This window comes from Gorilla gorilla, chromosome 1 (assembly GCF_029281585.2).
Source record: "Gorilla gorilla gorilla isolate KB3781 chromosome 1, NHGRI_mGorGor1-v2.1_pri, whole genome shotgun sequence".
NCBI classification, from domain to species: Eukaryota; Metazoa; Chordata; class Mammalia; order Primates; family Hominidae; genus Gorilla; species Gorilla gorilla.
This window is the reverse complement of record NC_073224.2, coordinates 50,777,498-50,803,399: the sequence shown is the minus strand read 5'-3', so window position 1 is coordinate 50,803,399 and position 25,902 is coordinate 50,777,498. Positions and strand designations below refer to the sequence as shown.

Below are 25,902 nucleotides of genomic sequence, written 5' to 3'. Positions count from 1 at the left end.
CTTCATCCCCAGAGTACAGGAAACAGGTCACCGAGTGAGTGGGTTCTTGGTCAGCTGGGGCTAATTCCTGTCAGCCCTCCAGGACTGTGCTCTGGCCTGGCCAGCTCACAGGGCCGCATTGTTCCCTGGGAGCCTCTTGAGCATTTAGCTTGTCTCGTCCTGCTGGTACATTCGTTGGCTGTGATTCCTGCTGAAGACATCTTCAGGGGGCAGGCAGGACGCCAAGCTTGCGGGCAGGACTTGAGCTGTTCCACCGAGCAGGGAGCTCAGAGGCAGCAGGGGCTCACCAGCCTGGGATGTGACCACCTGGGGCTGTTTGCCAAGGGCAGGAGCAAGTTTGCCTGAGAAGTTCTGACACCCCCACTGGCCCTGGCAAGGAGACTGAGTGCAGGCTCTGTGTGCAACCGGAGTGTCCTGAGATTGGCTCTGTCCCCCGCAGAAACAAGCTGTGTGATTATGGGTGAGTTAATAAACTTCCCTGAGCTCTTGGCCTCCTCATCTGCAAGATGTGGGTACCAGCAGCACCTACCTCAGAGTGACTTTGGGATTATTAAACAAAGTAATGCATGAAAAGCACTTAGCTCAAGGTCTAACACTTCTCAGCCCCAGAGGGCCCAGCCCACTAACACTGCCCTTTCTCTATGCCCTCTCCCCATCCAGCTTGGATGGAATGCTCTCCCTTCTTGCCTCGGCTTCAGCACTTCAGCTAAAGCCACATCTCCCTGATGACTGCCGTGTGCTCTGGTTGTACCCACACTCCCACAGCACTCTCAGGTGGTAACTGCAGTTAGATACTTGACCACATGTTGTCAGGGATTTGGCTCTAATGGGAGGCTTCATTCCTGGAGCATAAGATTTGGGATGTTTGCTTGTTTTGTCTCCTTTGCGGACCAAAACATACTAAGCATTTTAACAAGAGTGCTTACCTGTTGACTGAACGTCCCATCCTGAGTCCTGCCCCTGGGCAATTAGAATAACCATAATTTATTGTGGTTGTAGTTATGCTCTTTGGAGATCCAAGGGTTCCAAAGATGTGCTTCAGTTGCAGACACACCCCACCAGCTGGTGAGCTCATGTGATTGCGACTTACCCACATTTTGCTGGCTTGTGTCCCCTCCCTCTGACTCAGAGCTCGTGTCCTTCCTCAGCTATAGTTTGCCGTGGTTATGCTTGGTAGTCTCTGGGGTGTCTCTGTGTAGACTCTTCTGCTCCAGACTTGTTCTTACTGTCTCTTGCCCATGAGTCATGAAGACAGGGTCCCTCCTGAGAATTCTGCTCTCCTGCTCTGGTGCCATGTCCCAGAGCTCCAACCCTTGAGGGCCCAGCATCTCAGGGCACACTATGACCAGCTGCCACATCATGTACCATGCAGAAATGTGGTCGTGGCATCTCTCCAATCTGTGTCACACTGTGTTGTCCCAACCCTGATGGTGCTATGGTGCAGACTGCTAGCTATCCACCATCAGAGACTGCATTGTGGTAGGACACATGGTGGCCAAGTGGGACTCTACTTTCCAGCCTTCCTTGTAATGAGGTGTGGCCATGTGGCTGAGTCTTCACTGGACTGTGGAATGGAGAATGAGGCCGGCCACTTACAGGTCTGGGTCTTGAGTTGTTGGGCATGCTTCCTGCATGCCCTCTCCTCTTCCTGCCAGCTGGAGCCTAGATGTGGTGGGTACCCAGCTTTCACTATTCATGATGACAATGGCCTGGCAAGTGGGAAAGCAACAGGGGGAAGGAACCTGGGCCTGTGAATGACCTCAGGAAGCTGAGAATGCCAGAAGCCAAGACTGCTCACTTTGAGACTCACTAGTGTCCCAAGAAGAGAAAAACTCCTATATTCTGTAATCTACTGTATTGAGGTTCTCTTTATAACGGGACATTAGTCTTTAACACACACATGCGTCCTGAGTCTCATTAAATCCCTGGTGAGAACAGCTCTTTCTGCTTCTGCTGTAGTCCTGCACCGTCCCTCCAACCCCCTCTCTAAGGGCTGGATGGAACCCAAGGGCCTAGCTGGGGAAAGAGGTCATAGAAGCCCATTTCCTGAGTTCTTCTCTGCACCAAGGGATTTGATCACAGGGACTCTTCCTTTCCTGTAAATAGAGGTCTGGAGGACCTTTGATTCACTAGCTCATCAGACCTACCCAGACTCTGGATTCTAGTATAGGGTCTTCCAGGTCACCTAGCCCTGTGCATCTTTAACAATGGAAGCTTGGTAATTAATGCCCCAGCATAAGTTAAGCCTCATTGGATGAGGGCATAGTCTTCCTGCTTGGCTCACCTCTGTCTCCTGCTTAGAGTGAGAAGAGAAAGCAAGCATTGGAGGTCTTTTGGATCAGGAAAGAACCCTGTGGGTTAGTAACTTCCAGGCCCCCCTTATTGTCTCTTATAGTAAGCAGGTGAAAGATGAAGTTGTGCTACTAATCGAGGTTAAGAAAAAATAGTGCTTTAATAATTCCTTGCATTTGTAGAGCACTTAGAGTTTATAGAGTGCTTTAGTATGCATTATCTGAAGCTATTTATCCCCATTTTGCATATGCGGAGACTGAGGATCCGTTACCCCCACCTAGGATATGCCCAAGCTTGGGTTAGCTCTCAGGGTTCCTGACTTCTATCCTTGTGCTCTTATTTCTATACACTGCCAGGCTGAAAAATGATGGTTTGTGACTTACACTCAGGAAGTTGTGAACATTGAGGATGGCTTCGAGAAGAGGGAATTGTGTTGACTTTGGGGGAGACATTTCACCAACTGAGGTCTCAGTTTCTTCTTCTGTAAATGTGAAAGACATGCCGGCCTCTCCCAGACCAAGTAGAGAGTTTGTTGTTGTCACATACATGGTTCCTATTCCAGTTCCTGCCCTTACTCTAAGACTGTAAGGTAAATTGTTCTGTGGGCTTAGATTTGTCTGAGGAAGTTGGGGTTTGGGGAGGAAGAGGTGTCCTGGGGCTGCTGCTTCCAGATGGATTAACCCAAGGTGAACCACACTAGGCTGTCCTCTGGGTGGGGAAGTGTCATCTGAGACAAGTCCTTAGCCCAGGGAGACTGGGGTGGGGGTGGGGTGGGGACTTGCTCTTTCACCTCAAGTAGCCCAGCCACACCAGGTGCCCGGGTGGAGTGTAGGATAAAGGGCCAGTAGGGAAGAAAGGTTGGTTTGACCCTAGTGCACCTGATTTTGCTGCCCCACCAATTACACAAACACAGCCCTGCACACCTGACATGAGCACACCCAGATCAAGAACCACAGACCCCAAGCCCCAGGCCCCTCAGCTTCTATAGAAAAGCAGCATGCAGGATTCAGGTTAGACACAAAGGAAAACTTCTCAGGGTATGGGTATTAGATCAGAGACTGGATGGTATGGAATTTTCTGAAGGGTGTATGATAGTTTCTATAAACATGAAAAAAAAATGCTTATCATCTGGTGAAGGGGGTGGGGGTGGGGCTGGTAGAGACAGTTCAGGTGGACTTGCCTAGAAGTAGCTGGATGAATAATGTGTAAAACCTTACTGGTGAAAGCCTTCAAGCCCAGGCAGAAAGAAAAGCAATGAAAGAATGAAGCAAGAGGCACATAGGAAATATACCCCTTGCTTATGTCTATGCCTGGGAGTGGGAGAGAAAGAACATTCTTGGCTTTGAATACAGAGAAGGGGGGCTACTTGCCTGCTGGGCAAGTGGTTACCTGGGAAGCAGGACCCTTTGGCTCTCAGAACAGGGAAGTGGTGGGGGGTCTGTGAGATGCAGATTTCCATGTGTCTGGCGGTCCAATGACATCTACAGCAGTTATTGGGACTGCCCAAGCAAATGAACACAGGGGATAGTGTGAGAAGGAAGCCAGGGAGGAGAGCTACAGAACAGCTGCTGGCCTCTGCTCCACCAAAGCAAACAAACCAAGGCCTTGGGAGAGGAGCTGAGAGGGTCCTACGGAGGTAGGATGATTCTCTGCCCCTAATTCTTCCTATCTCCACATTTTATCATGAAAAATTTTTCTCCAACATATAGAAAAGTCGAAAGACTTCTATGATGAACATCGTATACCCGCCACTTAGAGTCTTCCCTTAACATTTTGTTCTGTGTTGCAGAACACATATCTACCCAACTACCCATTCCTCTATCCATCCATCGATCCCTTGTATTTTTGGAAGCATTTCAAAGCACGGTGCAGACATCAGTAGCCATTTAGGCCAATACTTCAGCATCATATCATTAACAAAGTTCAATATTTGTCACAGTTATTTTTTTCTATGGAGATAAGTTTTACATACAAGGAAATGCACAATTCTCCAATGTGCCATACATGAGTTCTGACAAACGCCTACACCTGTGCATCTCAAATCCTTATCAAGGTGCAGAACCTGAGGATGACTCCAGAAAGCTCCCCCATGCCCAATAAATCCCTGCCCCATCCCCAAGCGACAACTGTTCTGATTGTTTTTTTTTCTACCAGATTTAGTTTTGCCTGTTCTATGACTTCATCCATATACATGAAATCATACAATATGTACTTGGGTGAAGGTTTCTTCCCTCAGCATAATGACTCCTGCAGTCTTTGGCAAACAGTCTGCTTTATAAAAAGCCAGACTTTTCTTTTTTTTTTTAACCACCAAAAATCATGTCCCCAAATCTAATCTTCATTAAGTCCAGGGAAGCTGTGTTTACAAGGGCATGGTCAACACCCCAGAGCACTCATACTGTTTGTCCTTGATCACCTGAAGGTAAACAGGGCTGAGCCAAGAGACATCTGTGAGCTGGGCTGTTTTTCAGTTCCCAGCCTCCTGTTTCTGCTACTAACTGCTCTTTGGGGCACCACCTGCCCCCAGCCCCATGGACTATTCCCACTCCAGGCAATAGGGCTCTGCCTTCTTCATGCCCTCCTCCACCTCCCTAACAAAACCAGAAGGATCTGCTCCCAGCCATTTACACTAGATGACTGATAGTCCCGGTTACACTGTAACTGCACCGCCTTCCACTGAGGTGTTGCCTCTACAGGGTATTGACTTGGGTTTGTCTCCAAATGGGACTCGATAGGCTTGGCAGCCCTGCGCCTCTTGGACTTCCCCCGAGGCTCCCCTAAGAACAGGGAGCCGTGGCTGTGTCTCCACAGGAACGCGAAGGTGCAATTCAGCGGCACTCAGTGGGCGCAGCTTCATTCTTAGACACAACCCATAGACAAAGTGCAGAAGACTTAAAACTGTGATGATATAAAAGTAATGCTGTGGCTCACAGAAACCTGGAGGAGGGGCAGAGGATATAGGTTCCCACATCCCTCCCAGAGGCGGGGTGATAGGCACTATCTAGAGCTGATGCATTAATAATAAGAAATAAGGAAAGGAAGGAAGGAAGAAAAGAAGCAAGGAAGGAAGGAAGAAAGGAAGGAAGGAAGGAAGGAAGAAAGGAAGGAAGGAAGGAAGAAAGGAAGGAAGGAAGGAAAGGAGGGAAGGAAAATAGATAGATAGATAGATAGATTTAAAGATATTGAAAGTCCCAAAGGCAGCAACCAGAAGACCCAAAACAACAAAAATTAGGAAAAGGGAGAGGAGAGGTTGGAACAGTTTCAGGAGATGTGTCATTGAAGAATTATATATTACCTCAAAAGTGCATGTAAGCTGGGTACAGTGGCTCATGCCTGTAATCCCAGCTACACAGGAGGCAGAGGTGAGAGGATCACTTGAGGCTGGGAGTTTGAGACCAGCCTGGGCAACGTAGCAAGACTGCCTTTCTTTCTCTCTTTCTCTTTCTTTCTCCCTTCCTTTTCTTTCCTTCCTTCCTTCCTTCCTTCCTTCCTTCCTTCCTTCCTTCCTTCCTTCCTTCCTTCCTTTCTTTCTTCCTTTCTTTCTTTCCTTCTTTCTTGTCTTTCTTTATACAGGGTCTCACTAAATTGTCTGGGCTGATCTCGAACTCCTGGGCTCAAGAGATCTGCTCCCCTCGGCCTCTCAAAGTGAGCCACTGTGCCCAATGATCCTGTCTTTAATTAAACAAAGTGCATGTGGATGAGGCATCCACTCCCCACTATGCCCAAGTTTATCTGTGATATGAAAGCAGTTCTCCCCTCCCCACCTTGCCACATCGAGTAAAACCGAGGCCCTAGGTTCTGTGTCACAGTTTTCCCTTCACTTGGAGTTCCCTGACCCACCATGGCGTGGCTTAGCGGGAGAGGCACAGCTTTTGGCAAAGGCATTTTAGGCATTGATGGGAAATGACAAGTGGTATGTGGGGCCTGAGGGACCCAGAAAATTGCTCTTAGTCCATCCTGCTGGTCCCGAAGGGAAACCCTAGTTGTTCCTTTTATCAGGGCTTTGGTTGGAAGAGGGGGTGTTCCTCCTCCCCAAATGGCCTCTGCCCCTGGGGAGGCTGACTGAGCCACAGGAAGCTTGCTTCTGAAGCAACTCAGAGTGAAGGGGTTCTGGTTCTTTCTTCACTGGCTCTCTTGGCGTCAGGAGGCCACCAGAAATGGGCACAGAGCTACCTGCCGCCAGCCTGTTCCCTCCAGTCCTTCCCTTCCAGACCTAGGCTCCCTTCTCCCTCCTGCCCTAACCCTGTGGTTGTTCCTCCAGCCCCCATCTTCATCTTAACCACAGCTAGGTTTATCTGACTTGGCTGTATTTCAGAACCTTCTGGAGGAGTTTTTAAAAATACAGATTCTTAGGCCTTATCCCAAGAAATTCAGGTTGACTGTGCCTCGGTGGGACCTGGTTGTGAGCATTGTGTAAAAGCTCCTCAGCCGATTCAAGCACACAGCTAGGTCAGCGGAGCCCTGCCTTACCCCCAACCCTGCCTTCTTTCCCCACTTGCCTCCCAAATATGTGTTCTATGTTTTCTGGCACACATGACATGACTGTGATTGGTAATTGATGATTTTCCACATCATCACTTTTAAAATCAGATACTCTCTGAAACGTCCCTCTGTCTGCCTACTGTTTCTACCTCGTCCATGAGGCCCATCATCTTTATCAGCAGTGTCACTGTAGAAGACTCATCCCTGTCTCCCAGAGCTGCTCCTAACCTCTTGAGGCTCTAGAAGGCAGCCCTGAGCTGGCAGAGAGTGCAGCTCTACATTTTTCTAGCCAATAGCAAAATGGTCACACTGGGGCCTGGCTCCATGTGCGTCTCAGTCTCAGCCCCAAGTCAAGCCCCTCTTCCTCTGAACAACTGGATTCTTCCAATCTTTTTTTGGGGAGACTCTCCACAGTCCCCAAGGTGAGAAGAAAGTATTGGTTATGTACATCAGCCAGAACCCCTAGCTTGTCCTCAGGCACTGTATTTCCTTACTGAGCTCATATTAAGCAGTGGAACTGATAATACCATCTCGGCCTGTGACTTCCACGCAGGAAAATATGCACCAACAAACCTGCATTAAATGTTTGGGAAATCACCCCTCCTAACCATTCCACGGCATCCACTGTAGGAAAAAAAAAAAAAAAAGAAAAAAAAAAGAAAAGCGGGAGACTGAACAAACAAGCTTTAGGATGAAGATGATAACCCCAAAACAAAATTCCAAGCACCAGTGAAGAAGAGGTTATTCTGAATTGGGGACAGTGTTGTCACTCCTTAAATTGCAGCCATTTCCTATGGAACACACTGAATGGAGAAGAAACTAAATGTGTGTGTGTGTTTGAATGACACACCTGAGTTACAGTTTGCTAGTTATTTCTGCCTCCTCTGGCAAAGGACAAATAGAGGATTTTCTAGAGAAAAATGATGGAAGTCTGTAAAAACTCATTTGAAAGGTCAAGATTTTTTTTTTTTTTTTTTTTGCAAATGACCTTGTTCAAAGAACTTCAGGCATTTTGTCCTTTAGCAGTCCAGCCCAGGTCGAGGCTGGACAGTGAGATGGTGAAAAAAGTCAGAGGTCAAGAAAGACACCCCAGTTAGAATCCCCTGATGCTGCTGGTGGGAACCACCTCTCAGCCTCACTCTAGCATGACTCCTGCCCAAAGGAAGATGAGAGTTTTAGCTTGGGATGGGAGGGGGCAACCAGAACCCCAAAGATCTGCTTACTCCCTGGAGCTTTAGCTAGAAGACATCAGTTTGAACTGACTGACATCTCACCCCAGCCCCCTGGGTCTGCCCTGCAGCTTCCCAGGAAAGGAATCACCCAATTAATGAACACCCCAGGCCACTGCCTGGAGGCTGGTGTCAACCTGCTGCTTCCCTGGGTCCAGGGACTTGTGACAGCTCTCTGGCTTTTCCCCTCCACTCCCAGCAGTACCGCCTCCAATTTTCTGTTCCCAAACATCACGCTTCTCAAAGTTCCATCATACAGAGAATGCTCTTTATTAGTTATATATTTTTCTGCTTATGAAAGTAATTTTTTGCCCACTATGTAAAAATTCAAACAAGATAGTAGTGTGCAAATAAAAAAGCAAGTCTAAATAATCTCATTTTCCTCAGATAACCCGCCTTAGCAGTTGGGTGTACACCCTTTCAGATCTTTCTCTTAAGTGTGTACAAACAGCTTAATGTGCCAAGCTGTTTGTTTCCCCACACCTTTGCCCATACTGTCTGCCCTGCTTCCTGGAATGCCCTTTCTTCTCTTTTGCCAGGCTGACTTCTGCACAGCCTTCTGAACTTAGCAAACTTTCTCTTTCTGTCGTCCCCCAGCCTGGAACAGGTACCTTCCCCTTGCACAATGACCCCTTGCACAGCACTGTCATAGCACCCAGCACAATGAGTGATCAACTCCTCTCTGTTTACACATCTGTCTCCCCGACTAGAATATAGTATAGGTTAGTGGCCAAGAGGTGAGGGCCAAGGTGGACCCCAGTTCCCTCCCTAGGTGCCCCAGCCCCTCTGGCTCTGTCTGACTGTCCCATTCACTTTAGCATCCTCGGTGTCTAGCACACTGCCTAGCACATGGTTGGTGCTCAACAGGTATTTGTTGAATGAGTGAGTGAGTGAGTGAGTAAGTTCTGGGTCACCACAGGTGTCCCCACCATGGGGCTCTTATATACAGGTAGAGAGCTGCAGAGAGGGGCAACCACCCAAAAGCAGAAGAGCTCCATGTTGCTGAGCCCCAAAAGTTGCCAGTAACTTACACTAGCTGTGTAACCTTGAGGGAAGTCCTCTCAGGATGCAATGAGAATAACAATTTATAAAGTGAGGCTCCCTCCTACCTCCCACCGTGGCTACACTCCCACTCCCACTTAGGAGGCAAAGAGGCCCTTTCCTCAAGCCCAGTGAAATACTAAGAGCTCAGGTCTCTAATAAAGCTTGGCATGCTTGGCTCCCAGAGGCAGAGCTCCAGATGTACCAGCTGTGTGACCTTAGGCAGGTGTCATAACCAGTCTGAGCCTCCTCCTGCAACAGGAAAATTAGAATGCACTCAGTAATACCTATGTCACAGGTTAGGGAGGAAGACTAAATTAAGTGTGAACGTTGGAGGCTCTGTCAATTCCATAGCTGTTTGTTCTACCTCCCCCCAACCCCAGGTGGTTCAAAGTAAGATCAGGGTTCTAGAAACCTGGACTTTAGCTCTGCCCCTCAGCCCAGGCGACTATGGGTGCATCTCTGCTGTTTCCTCATCTGTAACATGGAGCCAGGAGTGTTGGACAAGATGGTTTCGAAGGCCCCTTCCAGCCTCTCACATTCGAAGTGCTCTGAAAAGTAAAATGTTCTGCAAAGTGCCCCAAGTCCTTGGGCTATCATTTGGTTGTGAGAAAACAGGCTCTGCCAGTGGCCAGCTCTCTCACACCATAGCCCCTGCCAGTCAGAACTGGGAACACGGAGACTGGCAGGCCACCAGCTGGAACACCCCTGACCCTGGATTTCTGTGCTGGGGACTGTGACGCTACCTGATGCTGTTCCTTCCCAGTCCCCAGCAAGGGACAGATGTGAGGACAGTTTGTGTTGTGCGTCTTTTGACTTTTTTGGAATGTGATTTTGCTTTTGGGGAGTGTGGGGTCTAGTTGGGGAGGGAACACTGACGGGTGACCCTGATGTGGGGAGTACTCATTGAGCACTGCAGTCTGCAGGGGCTCTTGAGGGCTGGGGTTGAGCTGGGCTTTGAAAGGTGCTTATGATTTGGGTATGTTAGAGGGAGGGTGTGTTGTGGGGGTTGAGAGTTGGGTGTCTGAGGGCCACTGGCAAGGCCAGGCTAGCTGAGGCTGAGTAGGCAGTGTCTATTCAATAGAGCAGGCATTGGATCAATCAAGCACTCTTCTTCTGGAGACTACCGGATACCACACAGAGTGGGGACAATGGTTGAAGACACCTTTATCTGGTGTCTCGAAGCTAAGCTTATGGCAGAAACATAGTGATTATTCAAAGTGAGGGTTTTACACTAGGGGCCTCCACATGGCTTGTCTCATTCATCCTCATAGGGAGGCAGGGATTATGAGCCCCACTTTATAAATGAAAATCCTGGGGCTCAGGAATGCCAGTCACCTGCCCCAGATCACAGGCCTAGTTAGCAGCAGAGCCAGAATCCCCAGCCCAGGACTCTGCACTTGAAGTTCTGAATACGAGGGTGTCTGGAACTCCCAGGAGCTTCTCTGGGGTGAGGGTGGGTAGGGAGCAAGCTTGCACAGAGACTGATTGAATCTAGAGGTTAGGGCTACAGGACTGGGGTGGAGTCTCCCCTGGATGGGGTGAAGAAGCAGTGGGGGAGTGTTTGCTGCTCTTCTTCGGGCTGGGGGAGGCTCAGGAGCCTTGAGCTGGGCTATCAGGTTCAGGGCTGGAGTGACTCCTGAGAAAGGGAGGCAGAAATGAGAGGGATGACTGGATAGGCTTACAGATCCTCACTCAGGCTGGAGGTCAGTCACCACCTGCCCTTCTCCCGCCTTGATCCAGCAGCTAGACTTCTTCATCAACAAGGAAGACAGTCTTTGCTGGTTTGGGGCCTGGGACCACGTGAAACCTCGTGTCACTGAAGAAGCTGGGGCCAGGCCAGGCTGTGTCATTTCTTTTCTTCTCTGGGACTTTCCTACCCCTCCCTCCTCTGGCTTCCTGCTGTTCTGGGCCCAGAGCTGGGGGATGGTGGGAGAGAGTTTCACTCTCTTTGGTGGCCAGATCCAAGGTCCTGACCCTGCCTCTCCATCTGCCTCCTGTCTGATGTAGGCAGGATCCATCCTCCTTGCAGGATCCATCTACCAAAAGACCAAATACCTTTGGAAGGTTGTCCGGGAGCAGTGTTCCTGGACCCTCAGCATCCTCTGGGGAGCTTGTGAAGAATGAGCTGGCTGGACCTCATTCCAGGTTGAATGCTGGGGAATGGAACACAGGAATCCACATTCTAACAAGCTCCCCCAGGAGTTCTTAGGAACAGTAAAGCCTAGATCCACCACATGAGATCGTCTCTCCATCCCCTGGCTGGGGAGAGACTGCTCTCCCAGGATGCCAGGAGGGAGTGTGGGTTGGTGGCAGTAAGATAAGACCGGTTGAATGAGCAGAGTTTCAGAAACAGGCGGGAAGGCATTCCCCTGGCTGGATGCCCCTGAAGCAGAAAATTGCTTTCTTACCTCCCGGTCAGCCACTCCCATGCCACCCCCACCTCAGACTTCTTCACATGAGAGCCCTCTCCCTCCGGCAGAGCCAGCCAGGAACGCGCAGGTTCAGGTTCAAAGAGGAAATCCGAGGAAGGACTTGGAGATGGGCCAAGGCGAGAGCGAAGGAAGTGATGAAAGATATTTTTAGGATTACTTCTTCCAAAAAAGGCTGAGGAGGCACCTTATCACCATCCAAGAACTGGGAGAGGCTTATTTATTAGACTCTTGACCAAGCAACTGGAGATTAAATGACAGCTGAAAGGACTCAGGTGAGAGGAGAGGAAGGGACCTGTGAGATACTGATATGGGTCCAGGAGGGAGCTGTGGACGCTCCCAGCCCAGTGTTTTTGGAGGACAGTTCGTTAGTTCATTCAGTTGCTCCTCAAAGGTGTTTTATCGTCTACTATGTGCCTGGCACTTGCTCGGTACAGGGAACAGAGCCATGAACAAGGGACACCTGATTCCTCCTTCATGAGCTGAAGGTCAGGGAGAGTGTCCTGTCTGTCTGGAAAGCCTTATCCTTGTCCCTGTCCACAGGCAGATACCTGGGTGGCATACACAGGTGTGGTTCTTGCTCAAACAGCCTGGCATGGCTTGGATCCCCAAGGGGAATTGGGAGGTGGGATAAGGCTCTGCCAGGGATCCTGGGTGGGAGTGGGAAGTTGTGCCTGGCAGGCTGGATGCCCTTCTGTGGAGTCACTCTCCTTCCTGTGGGTGCCCCCTCCCCTGCCAACTGCCTCTCACTTTGTGCAGGGACATATCTAGAAGGCCAGCTGCAGCCAGCTCTCAAGGATGTCACCTCCCTTCCACAGCAGCCTCCTATGTGACTAAAAGGCTGTGAGACAGCCACGCTGAGCAGCCCAGGCTGCAACCCAAGCTCTGACGTCCTGCTGGGGAAAGCTCCATTTCAGAGCGGGTGCCCCAGCCTGGCTTGCCAGGCCTGCAAGGACCCCTCCTCAACCCCGTGGCTGCTGGAGCTGCCTCGGCCCTGCTTTTCCCCCGCTGGACATCTGGTTTTCAGATGCCTCTTTTCATCATTGGGGTCCTCAGCTCACTTCAGGTGCCTCTCGGAGAGCCTGGTGGGGGTCAGGGAATTGTTTCTGCTTTGCCGTCTGTCTCTCAATATATCAGCCATCCCACTATTTATTTTTTGAGGATTTCTATAGCCCAGCATTTCCAAGGGGGTAAAAGGAGCGCAGGAGAAGCCTCTGCTGCAGCCTCTCAGGGTGACCTGGATTTGTACATATGGCGCAATGATTCAAGCCCCAAATGATTCATTCATTCATGCCCCAAACCACAGGGAAATGCGAGTAGAACCCCGGGCACCCCAGGTCTGTGTCTAACTCCCATTCCTGAGTCACTGGTGACCTCTGGTAAGTTCCAGAACCTCTCCGGATTCTCCCTCTGTAAAATGGGAGGGTGATTTCTGTGATCCCCAGAACAAAGACAGGATGAGTAAAGGGGCGGGTGGGAATGATGGACTGGTTCACTGAGCACCTGTTATGTGCTGGGAGCGGTGCTGAGTACTTTATACAGTTGATCTCATTTAATCTTCTTAGCAGTCCTATGCAGTAGCACTGTTATTATTTCTACTTTATAGAAGAGGAAACTGAGGGGAGGGGAAATGAGTAACTTGCCCAGCAGTGAGTTGGAGTCGGCTCCTGGCCTGTTGGACCAGGCTCCTTACTGGCAGTGACCAGGAGAAAGGAAGGGCAGGCAGGGGATTGTGGCCAGCGGCTCCCAGGCCCCAGGGTTGCTGCTGGAAGTTCCTGGGCCCAGAGATGCCACCTCTTCCCTCAGGCCTGGAAACAGGACCCCCATGTCCTCTCCCGCCCAGCGCTTGCTACAGAGTGGCCAACGGTTGCCTGCCGGAGCAACACACCTGCCGGAAAACACCTCTGTTTCTTCTCTCGCCCCAAACCGAGGTCCGTAACATCCCCTCCACATAACCATACTCACACACCTCAGCTCCACACAACCCCTTTGCTGTTTTCAGAGCATTCTCCTGCTCCATCTTTCAATGCTGTTCTTCCCATTTGCCAGATGAGGGGACTGAGGCCTGGGTTGGTTCAGAGACTCACCCGAGGCCACATGGTTGGTGGACTTTCATCCCAGCCTGCCCTTCACCAAACTGAGGTGTCCATATGGAAGGCCATGAAAGATTCTTGGCCCTTCTCCCAGGGCCTTTCATGATCTAACACCCCTTGAGTCAGAATTCTGAGGACTCCAGGATGAGGCACAGCCCATACTTGCTAAATTCATTCAGTCGTTCATTTATTCAGTCATATTTATCTGCCATGTTTAGGAGTTGTGTCAGAGGTTTTCGGCACGAAAATGCCTAGAGCTCAGAGGCCAGGATGAGGAAAGCAGAAAGTGAGTAGGCTGTTAAAATACCAGATGTGAGTGCTGAGGAGGAACACCTCAATTTGGGAGGCAAGGATGGCTTCCTGGAGGAGGTGATGAGGTGAAGTCTAGGCTGAGACCTGAAAGATGAATAAAACTGGTCCCTGAAAATTAGGCAGGGAGTGGGAAGGAGGGATGTTTGGGGCACAGCAAACAGCATTCGTGAAGCCCTGATTGCAGGGGAGCTCAGCACACCTGCTGCTGCTTACTCAGCTCCAGTCCAGGCTTCCTCACCATTGATCTTTGCATCTCCCAACTACTTGTGACCCCCGCCCACCCAATGGGCAATGGGCACATCCCCTCCAATGGGCAAACCCTGGTGTGGGCATCATGGCATCTGCTCTGTCCACTGCCTTGGCACAGAGGTGCCTCATCTGAATGTGGATCATCTCCTTCCGGGGGTAACTGGAGAAGAAGCGGCAGGTGAGGCGGCAGGTACAGTAGCGAGGAACATCCTGCTATTGGCTCTGTCCTGGAGACCGGCGGAAAGCCTTTGTCCCAGCGGCCTATAATGGGTTTCAGGAGAGAGCTTCAATATTTGCTGCAAACAGAAGCACAAAGGATGTGGAGAGCTATTGTGGGTTCTCCAAAGAGGAGCTAATCCTCCGGCAAGCAGCCCAGCCAGAAGGGGTTCAAGTGCTGGGTAGGCCAGCCACTGGGGGTGTTGTCATTTACGAGCAACTGCAGGAGATAATAGCGCCCAGGGAGACAATCTCTACACAGGTGGAGGGAGGTGGTGAGAGACACTCCCCACAGGAGGGCGGGTGAAGGGGGACAGCACCTGTCCTGAAAGCTCGGGAGCACAGGTGATGTTACCCATACCCCCACGCACCCCAAGCCCCATGCCTGGGCCACAGCTCTCTCGAGGCCTGGACTGTCTTGGCAGCTGTTCCTTCACTGGGGGTCACTTGTGTCTGGGGGTGGGAATGGGGGTAGGGGTCAGCCAGGGCTCTCAGGCCTCTCTCCCCTCTCCCTCCCTCTGGCTTTCTCTCCTGGCCTCTTTTTGGTCCACTGCACACAGACAAGTCATTTCTTGGCTCCAGGGGGCCAAGGAGAGGGAAACGTTATATTTGCATATCATTAGCATAAAGAGATTGTATTTGCATGAAGTCTATTTTCAGCTCCTCCCTCCTCCAAATCTGCCCCATCATCTCTAAATATGCTACATAAATGTCCTGTCCAGTCACCAGCACAAGGGAGTTGTGAGGGGTGGAGGGCTGTTGGGAAAGGGGTTTTCTTGTGGTCAGAGTGGAGTGAAGCAGAGCCCACGGGAGAAATTGCAATCCCAGGAGTGGGAGAGATTGGAAAACTCAACTCTTCAAGCTTTGTGTTAGCACAAGGAGCTCGGTCAGGATCCCTCACTTCCAGACACCTCCAGGGTGCAAAATGATGGGTTTGGAAAGAAGAGGGAGAAATGTGATTATTTACATAAATTTACATAATTTAATGTAATTCGCATGGGCAGAATTACTCAGTTTTTCAGACAGCTTTTAATTCAATCTTTTTGTTGCCTAAAGGCTTCTTCTTTCTTTGAGTTTTCTTTCCTTTGCTTCTGGTCAGCTTCCTAAGACCAGATCTGCCTCCTCTCCAGGAGGAGAAGCGGACTGGGTAGCAGCATGGTGCAGGGGGTGGGGAGGTGAAAATGGGCAGTGTAGACATCTGAGTGTAGACAGCTGAGGTCTCTGCCAGGTCCCGGCAATGCCACCTCCCTCCTCCACCATTCCACCCAGGATGCCCCGAAGATCCTCCGGTCTGGCATGTTCTCCTTAAGCCCACTCTGTGGGCTCTAATTTCCACTCACAGATGTGTGGGAGTGGAGCAGGGATGAGGGTGGTTTATCTGTTCGTTTCTCATAGGGCAGCCAAAGCCACCCAGAAAGCCTGACTCCCAGGCCACATTTTGGCAGAGACCAACCTGCATCTAGAAATCAAAAGCCTTGCCCCTGAGGACAAGACACTGTCTTAAGAAGCATCCTCCGAGCCTCTCAACAGACACCCTGCCCCAAGCAGTTGCGAAGGGCCCCTCTTCTTCTAGGTTATGGGCCTTCTCTTTCCTTGGGTGGGAAGAGAAGGGGGAAGAAAACTGATCCTTCTCATAAGAGAAGCCTGGAAGTCTACTTAGTGATTTCCATTGACAGCCAATTATGATTGTGTATAAGATAAAGGAGGCTGGATTCAGCTGAAGCTAAGCTGAAGGGAAACACCTGCAAGAGTCATTTGCTGGCTGAATACCTTTTTCTGCTCCCAGCCTACTTCTACCTTCTCTGGCCCCTTCTTTTTCACTCTTCTCTCTTGTCTCCTAAACAAGTTTTTTGGAAAACATTGTTATAATAATTATTAGCAGGCTCTAATGTTATTTCAACGATTCATAATTGTTCCAAAACAGACCTCAGATCACATCGCTCTACTACCTGGAAAGCTTCAGTGGCTGCTTCCATGCCTGTCCCGGTCTGTCGGGGCCTGTATAGTGTGGACGCACCTTCCTCTCACTGCACCTCTTACCTCTGTCTCCCTTTCTTGGGACTCTCCAGGCGCACAGGCCGCCTTCTGCTTAGAGAACTTTCCCAACTCGTTCACACCTCAGCCCTTCCTCCCAGGTGTCTCGAAGGTCTGCCAGCTCCTTGTCACTGCTCAGGGCTCAGCTCTGATGTCCCTTCCTCAGACAGGCCTTCCTCTACCTCCCAGCCTAGGTAGGCCCTTCCTGTGGATCAGACCTGTGCCCACCTTATTTACGTGATAACTTGTTTGTCCTATTTTTCACATGGACAGAGACCTCACCTGCTATCTCCATCTCTGTGTCTCCAGTACCTGGCAAAGCACCAAGAGCATAGTAGGTGCTCAAGCCAGATTTGCTGACTGGACAAGTGTGGATGAGTAGGGGGTTCGTGACAGATGGTGGATTTTGGAGCCTGTTCTGATTGTGTTTTTTTCGCTCACTGGTGAATGGCCATGGGCAGATTTCTCAGCTCTCTGGGCCTCCATTTCTCCCTTGGGACCTGGATAATAATAGCTTCTACACTGAAGGTTAATTTCAGCATTGTACATAAGTGTCTGGTGGTAATTGGCACTATTAGGGACTCATTAAATCGTGATTATTAATACTAATAATGATACCTTTGTTTCACACTTACTCTGTACCAGGATCTGGTCCTGCCCTCAAATATTTAGTTTATTGGATGACACAGAGACCTGCCTGGCCTATTACGAAACAAGGGTGACTGTAGCTTAGAGGTATGAACAAAGCACCGTAGGAACAAAGAGGCAAGAGCAGTGAATGTACAACCTCTTCACGAGAATAGAGTTTTACGGTTTATATCCTATATGCACCTCTATAGTTCATTTGATTGCCCCCTAAACCTTTAAAGGAGGCAGGGCAGGCCTCAGTATCTACATTGTGTAATAGGAGAGCAGAGGTTCGAAGAGAAGACACCATGGGCTCAAGGTCTCACTGTAGCCCCTCGCTCTGCTTTATTCATCTTCCACAGCATTGAATCCTCTGGACACCTTGTGTAATTGCTGGAATGCAAGCTCTGTGACAGCCTGTTTTGTTCATTGCTCCATGCCCAGCCCCTAGAACAGTACTGGCACATAGTAAGCACTCAGTAAGTGTATGTGGAATGAATGAATGAAGGACAGAATTAGTGAGTGGCAGAGCTAGGCTCAAACTTCTCAAGCAGGAGGGAGAAAAGCTAGTTAAGGGGACCAGTTTCTGGAGTCTGGCTGTTTGGGTTTGGATCTCAGCTTTGCCGCATAATAGCTGTGCAACTTGGACAAGTTACTTATAACTTCTCTGTGCCCCCACTTTCCTCACCTGCTTAATGGGAATGATAATATAACACCTAGTTCATAAGAATATTGTGACAACTACCATGAGTTAACGTTCATAAAGTGCTCAGAACATGTCTGGTACATAATATGCCTCAACACTTAAAGAGAAAATACTAGGTATCTTGACTCTAAATCCAGTATTCTTTCTCTGTACCAGGTTATAAAGAACTTTATAGTTTCAAAATCACCAATATATTCAAGGCTTTATTTTATCTTTTCAGCATCCTTGTGAAGTAAGCAATAAATCATTACTATTGCTATTTTACAGAGGAGAAAGTGGAATGAAGCTGGAAATGATAGGTCTGGCTTAAGGTCAAACAGAGGCTTTATTGTCTGACTTCAAATATACTTCTCTATCCATGATTCTGCAGGTAATCTCCTTCCCCAGATCTAGCCTGAAAGAAAACAAACAAACAAGCCAAAGGGGGAAAGAAATCAGAGCCTAGCAGAGATTCTCAGACGGCCTAAAAGAAGGCCTATTTTCAGGGTTTGGAAATCCATTTAATTTCCTCTAAACATAGGCTGTCCTAAATAAGACCAAAGTTGCTGAGGGACTTTAAGGTCAAGGGAAACTCCTATAGATTCAAGAGGGACCAACCCAAGCCTGCAAACGTCTGGGGAGATACCTGCCAACTGGTGGCCTTTCCTTCCAACGAGCAGCTGCCTTCATGAGGAGCAGCTGGTAGGCCCAGAACGTGCCAGGTGCTGTGGGGGCAGGGAAGACACGGCGAGTTCGTCCCGAAGGGATCTTTTGTCCAGTTTGGAGGGTGGAGGCAGAATCTTCATGGGGCTAAGCTCATCCACTACCTGCTTCCAGAGACTTCAAGTAGGTGTAAGAATTGGATTTTAAATTTTATTTTAAGTGACCCCAGTGCTAACCAGATGATTTAAGTTCCAGAGGGCATTCAAAGGAGGAGATGTAGAGGTAGTAAAAGAATTTTTGAATTCTTTTGTTTGCTCACTCATTTATTCGTTCAGCTCTCATTTATCGTGTCCTTAGCCTACAATGGGGAATCCCAGAGTCCAAATGCCCGAATTCACAAACAGATTGTAAAAAATGCATTGAGTATCTACCATGTGCCGGGCACGTTTCATACATAAGTAGGGTGCTTCGAGGGAAATATCATCATCCTGGTGAGATAAGGGAGACTCAGAGGCTAAATGACATGCCCAAGGTCACTCGACTATGGAAAAGTCAGTATTCATACCCGGGCCTGCCTGACTCCAAGCTCAGGCTATGGTTTAGATCTTTACGCTGGAATATTTGAGTCATAAAAAAGAATATGTGTTGGCCGGGCACGGTGGCTCACGCCTGTAATCCCAGCACTTTGGAGGCCAAGGCAGGTGGAACACCTGAGGTCAGGAGTTTGAGACCAGCCTGGCCAACGTAGTGAAACCCCATCTCTACTAAAAATACAAAAAATTTAGCCAGGTATGGTGGCGCATGCCTATAATCCCAGCTACTCGGGAGGCTGAGGCAGGAGAATCCCTTGAACCCAGGAGGTGGAGGTTGCAGTGAGCCGAGATCGCACCACTGCACTCCAGCCTGGGCGACAGAGCAAGACTCTGTCTCCGGGGAAAAAAAAAAAGAAAAAGAATATGTGTTAACACACAATTAAGATAGAAAGTATGATAATGAAATGACTGACAGTGATCAAGGAATAAACTGTTTCCAACAAGGCCTGTCACGGTGTGTGCCTCACCCCTACTGCACTCCCCCGTTTCTCCCACCACCCCCACTCCAAGGTGACCGCTATCTAAATCCCAGTTTCATCATTCCCTTGCTATGTTTTTGGTTGTTTTAACCATGTGTTTCTGATAAACATGTGTGAAGACAACCCTTCAGTTTTGTTTTGTTTTGAACTTTATGTCAGTGTTTTGTGATGTCTTCTGCAGCTTGCTTTGCATCTTCCACAGGCTTCTGAGATTCACCCAGCTGATATATGTGGCTTCAGTTTATTCATTTCCACTGCTGTGAAATTCCATTGTTTGAACACACTGTGCCATATTTTGTGTATCCAATTTCCTGTAGAAGGACATCTAGGTCATTTTCAGTTGTGGTTTTTTGTTTTGTTTTGTTTTGCTATTACAAACAATGCTACAAAGAAAATTCTTCATCTTGTCTTCTGATGCACCTGACAGGGTTATGTGGGTTCAGGGGTGGGCTTGCAGGGTTGCAGGGCTTGTTTGTGCTATATTTTTACTCAAGACAGCTCCAAAGTAGTTGTACCATTTTCCTTGCAGCTTATAAGCTGGAGGAGAGTCTTCTGAGGGGCCACTGTTGAGCTTAGGAAGGGGGGCTCCAAAGTGTTGACTACCTAGCAAACCTTGAGATTAACCTTGAGAACCATCTGCCCTAAGAATGGTAATTTAATACGGTAATCCATGGAGCAGTGCACAGACTTGATAGTTTATCTCCAGAGCTAAGCCTCTGAGGTTGGAAACACTTGCAGTTATTGACCAACGTCCCAGGAGAAAACTGGCCTCCTAACTGACACAGGAGAACCAAGAACAATCGTGGCCATCTCACCTGACCTGCGAGACTTGGCATCTTTGCCGGAGCATGTGAGCTTGTGGGATTTTTAATGCATGTCCTTCTCTTGCAGCGGAATCTAAATTTGTCAGCCTTGGATTCAAGGGCATGTGATGTGACTGACTGGAGGCACCTAGATCCTGGCTGGGATTCCACCCCTCTCCCTGCTTGTTCTTCCTCCTTCTCACTCCCTTGCCTTCTACTAATATTTATGTCCTTCTTTTACATTTTTGATTGGGTAATGCATTCAAAGAGCTGGAAGTTCAAAGTATAAAACTATATGAGGGAAAGTCTTGTTCCCACTACTCACTCCCACTTGCCTGCTCCCTTTTATTGAAGGTCATCACTTTTGTTGTATATCCTTCTAGAACAGGGTTTTGTTTTGTTTTTGGTGTGTGTTATTTCTGACAGCGTCTCACTCTGTTGCCCAGGCTGGAGTGCAGTGGTGCAGTCACGGATCACTGCAGCTTGGAACTCCTGGGCTCAAGCCATCCTCCGGCCTCAACCTCCTGAGTAGCTGGGACTACAGGTGAGCACCACCAGGCTTGGCTACTTTTTTATATTTTTTGTTTTGCTTTGCTTTTTGTAGACATGGAGTTTTGTCATATTGCCCAGGCTGGTCTCAAACTCTTGGGCTCAACTGATCCACTGGCCTTGGCCTGCCAAAATGCTGGGATTACAGGCATGAGCCACTGTGCCTGGCCAAGTTTTTAAAATTATGAGCAAATATGAATATACAGTCTTATTAAAGCCTCCTTTTACAGGAAAGATAGCATACTATACATATGATTCTACCATTGCCTTTTCCCATAAAGAGGTATCTTAGATGTCTAGTCCATATCATCATAATAAACATTTCATTATTCTTTTTAAATAGCTGCGTTAATATTCTATTCTATTCCACTAATATTTCTCACTTACTGTGCACCAATCTCTTTGCTGGGTGCTGGGGTCAAAATGATGAATCAAAAGAGGTCCTGCCTTCAAGGAGACTACAGCCTAAGGGCAAATAGACAAACAATTATGATGAACTATTGCAGGAGCTATTCATTCCAAAAATATGAAGTACCAACTGCTTGTCAAGCATTGCTCTTGGCAGAGGGGAGATGACGGAAAACAAAACCCATGAAAATCCCTGCCCCGTGGCACTTCTGTCCTAGCAGAGCTCATGCTCTAGCACTGTGATAAGGGAGAGTAGGGGGTGGGCACATGGTGGGGCCCCTAACCCGGTCTGGGGGTCAGGGAAGGCTACCTGGAGGAAATAGGTGGACCGAGAGATAATGAGGGTGGTGTTGGCAGGACTTGGTTGGATTTGACCGGGAGGGAGAGGAAACCTGAGTCCTCTCAACTAAAATGAGGCAAATGACCCCGTCCCTGGGCTGCTCTGAGACTCTCTGATACAAGTAAGGCTCAGGGCAGTGGTGCTGTCCAGACCCATCCCTTCATCTGCTCCGGTGCTGCCCCCACCTTACCCCTCAGCCATGGTGTCCATACTCCAGCAGGCACTCTGCCTTCCTGCCTTCTCAGCCCACTCCCCACCCCATCACACACACACACAACACACACCACACACACACCACATGCACACACCGCATACCACACCGCACACCACACACATCACACCATGCATACACACACACCCATCACACCGCACACCACATACACACACACACTACACTACACCCCACACATACACCCCCACACACATACACACACCATATACCACACCGCACATCACACACACACATCACAACATGCATACACACACCCATCACACCACACACCACATACACACACACTACACCACACATGCACACACCACATTCCACACCGCACACCACACACACACACCATATGCACACCCCACATACCACACTGCACACCACACACACAGCACACCATGCACACACACACACTTCACACCGCACACCACACACACACACCACACATGCACACACTACATACCACACTGCACACCACACACACATCACACCATGCACACACACACACCCTTCACACTGCACACCACACACATCACACCATGCACACACACACACCCTTCACACTGCACACCACACACACACTACTCCACACAAACACCACAAATGCACACATTTCACACTGCACACCACACACACAAAACACACACACCACACATGCACACACCACATTCCACACCACACACCACACATACACAACACACATAACACACATGCACACACCACATACCACACCACACACACACATCACACCATGCATACACACACCCCTCACACTGCACACCACAAACACACACACTACACCACACACACCACACATGCACACGCCACATCACACACCACACACACATACACACACACTCCTCACTGCACACCACACACATACACACACCTGCACACACCACATACTGCACCACACACCACACACACACATCATACCACACATACACACAAACCCCTCACACTGCACACTACATACACACTACACCACACACACACTACATACCACACCACACACCACATTCACACCATGCATACACCCTTCACACCACATACACACACACTACATCACACACACACCACACATGCACACACCACATACCACACCGCACACCACACACACACATTACACCACTCATACACACACACCCTTCACACTGCACACCACACAACATACCACACGTGCACACACAACATACCACACCCTACACCACACACACACATTACAACACAAATACCACACACACCCCACACACCACACTACACACCACACACGTGCACACATATACGCACAAACACACAGCACACACACATATTACACCATACACACTACACATGCACACACCATATACCGCACACATATGTGCACACACACACCCCACACCACACACCACATACACACACATTACACCACACATGCCACACGCACATTACACCACACACCCACACACCCTCCATACATATCCCCCCACACCACACACACATTACACCACACATACCACACACACATTACACCACACATACCACACACACATTACACCACACATACCACACACACATCACACACACCACATACTACACACAGGCACACACCACACCACATACATCACATACATACACACATTACACTACACCACACATGCAAACGTACATACACCACGCCACATATGCACATGCACACCATATACATATGCACATCACACCACACATGCATGTATCCACACACCACATACACACCCCTCCACACACACACCACACACCACACATGCAAACACAGCACACCCACCCACACTCACCCACACTCACACAGACCCCACCCACACCACACCACAAACACCACACACCACAAACACACAACATACCATTCACACACAACACAGACATCATGCACACCACACATCATACATACACCACACACACCACACATACACACACATCATATGCACACACCACATACCACACACATGCACACACACGCACATACACAGACACTCCACACCTCATACATACACACACCACACCACACACAATACACTCCACATGCACACACCACATACACACACACTACACCACACATACCACACACAGACCCCACCCACCCCCTACACAACACACCACACATGGACATACCACATACCACACTGCACACCACATACACACACATTACACCACACATACTGTACACACACAACACACTACACATACACACACCACATACCACACACGTGCACACACACGTACATACATACACCTCACACCACACACCACATACACACACATTACACCACACATACTACCCCTACACCCCTCACACACAACAGAAACATGTACACACATTACATCACACATACCACACACAGCACTCACACCACAAACATACCACACACACCACACATGCACACACCACATACTACACACATGCACACACACACCACACCTTACACACCACTTACATACACATCACACTACATACAGCATGCATGCACACATACATACACGCCACACATCATACACATGCATACCACATACATATGCACATCACACCACACACACCACACATGCACATACCTACACACCACATACACACCACACACATCACACCACACACACCACACATGCACATACCCACATACACCACATACACACCACACACATCACACCACACACATCACACATGCCACCTACACCCACCCACCCACACCCTCATTCACAGACCCCACCAATACACACCACATACAAACACACATCATACACACACACCACACACACCGCAAACACACAGCATACTGTACACACAGAACATATACATGACACATACCACACACCATACACATACCACACACACACACAGACACATCAAAGACACACACATACCACATACCACCCACCCTCCACACACAACACACACCACCCTCAGACACGTACACAATCTTGGTACAGGCCATTGACCCTCTGCAGGAGTTCAACTTCCTGCCTAGCCTGGCCCACCCCCATCGCACCTAGGGAGCCTCCCAGAGTGCGCACAGCCCACTGTCACGGCTAGGCTGCCACACACCTCTCAGCCAGTCCGGTGTCACTGCCGGCGTGACTGTTTTGTGGACCCCATTGGACTGTGCGGTCCCAGGACTCCCACGCCATGGGTGCTGCCTGGTGCCTGAACTTGCAGGGACCTGCTTGAGGCATTGCCTGTGGCTGGTGGACAGGACAGGCCACCAAACACTCAATGAGGGTTGGGGACTTCTGCTGAGTGGGAGCAAATGGCAGGAACAGTCAGCATTTCCCAAAATCCCCATGGGCGGTTTGGCACCCACCCAGGCCCAGCCCAGGTTTATTTGGTGATAAGATTTGGTTTTGTTTTTTCCCAAGCCCCAAGGGCGTGTGCCACCCAGAGCCCTGGCCTGGATTATCTGTTGCTCAGTGGCAGCCTGGAGCTGTGCCTCACAGTGGGGCTGTGTGGGGCATGGGGTGCTCTTATTCATCCTGGCCCTCTTCTTTACAGGGATGGTGATGAAGGACCCCAGAAGCGCTGCCTGTACACCCCCAACCAGGCTCCAGTGGGTGCCACTTGTCCCGGCCTGAAGTCACAGCCTCCAGATGCTGCCTCCCTCTGCCAATTCCTATACCTGCTGGGGTGGACACTGAGGGCCAGTCCCAGACTTGGGAGCAGGGTGGGAGTGGGATGGGGGGTGGTGCGTAGGGAGGACCTCTATGTGGCCCTGATTGTTGGCTCAGTTTCCTCTGCCTGGAGGATGGGTCGAGGTGTCCCCTGGTTGTGACAGAACGGAGGCTGTGGGTTCTCAGCCCCTGCAATCCCCACCCTGCATTTGGAATATTCTGTCCTGGCTCCTGAGTCTGAAGAAGGTGCAAAATATGTGGTTTGGAACTCGTATTGAATCTGAGCGTGGCTCTGGCTCTTGCAGACTCAGAATCTTTTCCGTTCTAGCTTCAGTGTGTCTGAGACTCATTGTTTGCTAAGGATTGATTCCATGAATGAGTGACCTGCCCTCAGTGGGGCCCATCCTTGATCGAAGGCTCTGTTGTTGCTGTCTTGAAACTCAATAATGTCTGAACAAGAGACCCGGCATCTCCATTTTGCACCGGGTTCTGTAAATTATGTAGCCAGTCTCAGTTCACTTTTAGTTGTCTGCCCTTTAGTAT

At 49.4% G+C, this 25,902-nt stretch overlaps 1 long non-coding RNA gene across 1 annotated transcript; it reads left to right on the top strand.

Annotated features, from left to right (window-relative positions):
* The first annotated feature begins 220 nt into the window (after positions 1–220).
* LOC129528584 (uncharacterized) lies at positions 221–25,900 on the top strand. The gene is made up of 3 exons (XR_008673868.2): positions 221–460; positions 20,677–20,774; positions 25,244–25,900. It is a non-coding gene; the product is annotated as an uncharacterized lncRNA (long non-coding RNA).
* The last annotated feature ends 2 nt before the right edge of the window (positions 25,901–25,902 follow it).